Here is a 6,000-nt window from a genome sequence, read left to right on the forward strand (position 1 = left end):
ATTTTAGTTAGATTTTCTTTCTTTTATAGAATAGGATAAATTGCATAGTAATAGGTTAGTTGCATGCATGTTCTACTTGATTGAAAAGACAATAAGTTTCTTCTAAAAAGCTATCTTTGGAACAAAATTTCACTAATTTTAATCAAAACTCTTATGTTAAAATTGCTTGAAGTTGTATTTGGAACATGATTTTTGAGCTAAAGAACACACAACCTGTGAAAATTTGAGCCTTTATGCATGGTTACATTATTTAACCATAATTATTTTATTCTTGTGTGTTTACTTCTCTATGATTGTAATCTATATTTTGTTTCATCCTATATGTCCAATATTTATTATGTTTATATGCTTGCATGTGATTGAGGCCATTATTTGTTTAAACTCACTTATCCAAATTAAGCCTACCCTTTTTAATTACCTTTGTTAACCACTTTGAGCCTTTAAATCCCATTTGTTCTATATTTTACCACATTACTAGCCTTAAGTGGAAAAGCAGTTGTATATCCCAAATTGAATCTTTGGTTAGCTTAAGATAGAATTGTGTATGCTAGTTAAGTATGGGAATTTGTGGGAACAAAAATTATTAAGGGAATGTGTCATGATAATACAATAGGAATTTGGATATCTACTCATGTGAAACTATAAGAATAAAAAACTCTATGTGAATTGATAAGCTATGTTTATTTTTATGTCTATAAAATAAAAAAATCAATAAATAAATAAGGGGACAAAATTACCCCAATGCTGAATTAAAAATTCAAAGATCAATGCACATATGATAAAATTAATACATGAGTATGGAATGTAAAAGGGAATTTTGGGTAGCTAGGTATGAATTCTAAAGTTATATAAAATATATAGGTTGGGTTAAAGCTGGGTTAATTAAAGATTCAATTTATAAGCTCACTTAACCATATCTGTATCCATATCCTTACCTTGGCCCTATTACAACCTTGAAAAGACCTCATGATGTTTGCATTGGCATATTAACTGTTGTTGATTGGTTAGGAGAAAAGCAAAAGTTAGAGAGCATGATTAGAGAAGGATAGAGTGATTACCCTATACACTAGAGAGATTAGAGCGTACATACATCATCAGTGAGGGTTCAATGCTTGAATTTCCATGTTCCCTACTTTCATGAGCTATCTTCTTGCACTTTTATCTGTCTTACTGTATAATGATAGAATTAGTGGAATTTGATTTGTAATTGTTTTGAAGAGCTTATTTACTTTTGATCAAGTGGGCAAGAATCATATAGTTGCATTCATATATATAGGTTGCATTGCATTGCATGAGTTTCTACATGTTCACACTTATTTATCTTATCTCCTTCAATTAAGCATGAGGACATGCTAATGTTTAAGTGTGGGGAGGTTGATAAACCACTATTTTATGGTTTATATTGTATTTAATTATGTGGTTTTATCATGATCTTTACCCACTTATTCATTAATTTAGCATGCATTTATATTTCCTTCCTGAAATTACTACATGGTTGAAAACTGCTTCCTAGAGACTTTTTAATTATGCATTTTAGTTCTCCTTTATCCCATTCGATGCCGTAATCTGTGTGTTAAGTGTTTCAGGCTTTATAGGGCATGGATGAGTTGGAGAATGGAAGGGAAGCTAGCAAAAATGGAAGGAACACAAGAAATTAAAGAGATAACCAGTGAGAAGTGACGCGGCCGCATGGCTCTCGTGTTCGCGCGAAAGAGGAGAAATCGTAGTGACGCGGCCGCATGGCTCACGCGACCGCGCGGAATGGAAAAGCACAAGTGACGTGGAGGCGTGGACGACGCGAACGTGTGGCAGGAAAAACGCAAATGACGCGTCCGTATGGATGACGCGATCGCGTGACGTGCGTGATCTGCATAATCTACAGGATTCGCTAGGGGCAATTTTGGGCCTTATTTTGACCCAATTTTTGGCCCAGAACAGCAGACTAGAGCCAGAGAACATGCAGAAACCAGGGACAACAATTCATTCTACACAGTTTTAGTTTTAGATCTAGTTTTTACTCCTCCTCTAGGTTTTTCTCTCTAGACATTCATAGTTCTTAGGATTTTATTTTTCTACCACTTTTTGCATTGGGATACTAAGAAGAGTTATTACCTTGTCAAGACTTCGTCATTCTAGTTCATTTTCTTTACTTGGCTTTACTCTTCCATGTCATTTGCGTTGTTTAATTTTACCATTGGAATATTTTTAGGATTATTTAATACAAGGATTACTTTTATTTTTAATTGATTATTTTTTATTTTTATTTACAATGTCTTTCCTTAATTCCTTTTCATATGTTATGAATTTTACATTCACAATGAGCGAGTAGTTCCCTAACTTGATGGGGAGTTGATTGAAAGGAATCCTTGAGTTAGAAGACTTGAAAGAAAGATTATAATTGGGTTATTGTTGGCTTGCCCTCTAGTCACTAACACCAATCCCTTTTAATTAAGTGGGTTGCAACTTGTGAACGGGCATAGCATCCCAACTTGTTTGACTTTCCCTTACCTAGTAAGAGATAACTAAACAGGATAACCTTTAATTATCAATTAATCTAGAGAGTAATCCAACAACAGCGGGACTTCCAACTAATCAACTCCCAGTCAAGGCTTTTATTTACATTATTTAAATTCTCCAATTTTATTTCCTGTTTACTCAACTCAAACCTTTTTAAAAACATCTGATTAATAAAATAGCACACTTTTCTACAACTCGGTGGGAGACGACCTGGGATTCATACTCCCAGTATTTTAATTTTAAATTCCTGTGACACCTTTCTAAATTGATAAGTGGATTTCTGGTGAGTTAAGAACTATTCTTGCAAAGTATATATTTTAATAATTTTTAATTCACAAATTTCTGCTCGCATCAGTCGTCTCTCAAGGAATTGCAGGGAAGTGTGCTTATAATTGGTTATGGAAAAGTATGTTTTTGGGGTTTTGGATAAGAGAACAAGAAAAGTAAATGGCAAAAGAAGTAAACTAATAACTAGAAAAGCTCTTGGCAACGTATGAGAACTGGATGTCCTATACTAGTTATCCTTATCAATTGTAATGAGAATTGGCTTTTGCTCCCACTTGGTCAACCTCTAACTATGAAGGTAAGTTAAGTGGATGAATCAATTTGATTCCTCAGATCCTAGTCAATTCCTAAGAAAAGACTAGAGTTATTGGAATTCAAATTAATTAGCAAAGATAACAATTATTAATCACAATGAGTTTAATTCCCCGACAACGGCACCATTTTGACGAACTGATTTCTATCGGTAAACAAATTCACAAGAATATAATCGCATCGTAAGTATAATTTCTAAACCAATAGAGAATCCTTTCGTACAAAAGTTTGGCTGTCACAAGTAACAAAACCCAATAAAATGTATAACCGAAGTATTCAAACATCGAGTCGTCTTCTCAAGGAATTGCAGAGAAGTATGATTTATTATTCGTTATGGAAAACAATATTTTTGGGTTTTTGAAAGGTTGAACAGGAAAAATAAATTGCAGGAACAATAAATTAATAACTAGAAAAACTCTTGACAAGATACGAAAACTGGACGTCCTATCCTAGTTATCCTTATCAATTATGATGAGAATTGGATTTTGCTCCCACCTTATTAACCTCTAACTATGAAGGTAAGTTAAGTGGATGAATCAATTTAATTCCTCAGATCCTAGTCAATTCCTAAGAAAAGACTAGAGTTATTGGAATTCAAATTAATTAGCAAAGATAACAATTATCAATCACAATGAGTTTGATAACTTAAGTGTCTCCAATTAATCAATTCATCAATTAAAGCCAAGAATATAAAAAGCTAAGTCAAAATCATAAATCTGAAATACCTCAAATTATATTTAAACATAAATTCAAATCTAACATGAAAATTCATAAATTAAATTGGAAAAATAAATAAAAGGAACATTGAACCTGGAAATTGAGAAAAAGAAATCCTAATCCTAAAAGAAATCCTAAATCCTAAAACCTAAGAGAGAGGAGAGAGCCTCTCTCTCTAGAAACTACATCTAATCCTAAAATTGTGTATATTGAATGTTGTATAATGTTGTCCTGAGTCTTTGCATGTTCCCTGGCTTTAATTTGTATTTCTGGGCCGAAAACTGGGTCAAAACATGGCCCGAAATCGCCCCCAGCAATTTCTGTTAATTCTGCAGATCACGCATGTCATGCATACGCATCGGTCACGCGTACGCGTCGGTCGCGCGTATGCGTCGTTTGACGATTTTCCTCTCCACGCGTGTGCGCCAGGCACACGCTCGTGTCGTTTGCGCGACATCCAATCCACGCGTACGCGTCAGGCATGCATACGCGTCTCTATGCTTTTCTCTAGGAGAATCAATAACACTATCTGAGTTCTGAGTTCCTATAGATGCTAATCATTCTGAACTTCAAAGGATAGAGTGAGATGCCAAAACTATTCGGAGGCAAAAAGCTACTAGTCCCGCTCATCTGATTGGAGCTAAGTTTCCTTGATATTTTGGAGTCTATAGTATATTCTCTTCTTTTTATCCTATTTTGATTTTCAGTTGCTTGGGGACAAGCAACAATTTAAGTTTGGTGTTGTGATGAGCGGATAATTTATACGCTTTTTGGCATTGTTTTTAGTATGTTTTTGGTATGATCTAGTTAGTTTTTAGTATATTTTTATTAGTTTTTAGTTAAAATTCACTTTTCTGGGCTTTACTATGAGTTTGTGTGTTTTTCTGTGATTTCAGGTATTTTCTGGCTGAAATTGAGGGTCCTGAGCAAAAATCTGATTCAGAGACTGAAAAGGACTGCAGATGTTGTTGGATTCTGACCTCCATGCACTCGAAGTGGATTTTCTGGAGCTACAGAAGCCCAATTGGCGCGCTCTCAACGGCGTTGGAAAGTAGACATCCTGGGCTTTCCAGAAATGTATAATAGTTCATACTTTGCTCAAGATTTGATGGCCCAAACCGGCGTGGCAAATCAGCCTCAGAATTTCCAGCGTTTAACGCTGGAACTGGCATAAAACTTGGAGTTAAACGCCCAAACTAGCATAAAAGCTGGCGTTTAACTCCAGAAAAGGTCTCTACACGAAAATGCTTCATTGCCCAGCCCAAGCACACACTAAGTGGACCCAGAAGTGGATTTTTACGTTATTTACTCATTTCTGTATACCCTAGGCTACTAGTTCACTATTAATAGGATCTTTTGACATTGTATCTGTACCTCATGACACTCTACACGTTTCTTTGTGTACTTTCACAGCATGAGTCTCTAAGCCCCATGGTTGGGGGTGAGGAGCTCTGCTGTGTCTTGATGGATTAATGCAATTACTACTGTTTCTTATTCAATCATGCTTGCTTCCATTCTAAGATATTACTTGTTCTTAAACCGGATGAATGTGATGATCCGTGACAATCATCATCATTCTCAACTATGAACGTGTGCCTGACAACCACCTCCGTTCTACCTTAGATTAAGTAGATATCTCTTGGATTCTTTAATCAAAATCTTCGTGGTATAAGCTAGAACTGATGGCGGCATTCAAGAGAATCCGGAAGGTCTAAACCTTGTCTGTGGTATTCTGAGTAGGATTCAATGATTGAATGACTGTGACGAGCTTCAAACTCCTGAAGGCGGGGCGTTAGTGACAGACGCAAAAGAATCACTGGATTCTATTCCGGCCTGATTGAGAACCGACAGATGGATAGCCGTGCCGTGACAGGGTGCGTTGAACATTTCCACTGAGAGGATGGGAGGTAGCCATTGACAACGGTGAAATCCTTGCATACAGCTTGCCATGGAAGGAGCCTTGCGCGCTTGAAGAAGAAGACAGTAGGAAAGCAGAGATTCAGAAGATGGAGCATCTCCAAAACCCCAACCTATTCTCTATCACTGCAAAACAAGTACTTATTTCATGTTCTTTTACTTTTCACAATCAATCCTGATAATTTCTGATATCCTGACTAAGATTTACAAGATAACCATAGCTTGCTTCAAGCCGACAATCTCCGTGGGATC

This window comes from Arachis hypogaea, chromosome 2 (assembly GCF_003086295.3).
Source record: "Arachis hypogaea cultivar Tifrunner chromosome 2, arahy.Tifrunner.gnm2.J5K5, whole genome shotgun sequence".
NCBI lineage: Eukaryota > Viridiplantae > Streptophyta > Magnoliopsida > Fabales > Fabaceae > Arachis > Arachis hypogaea.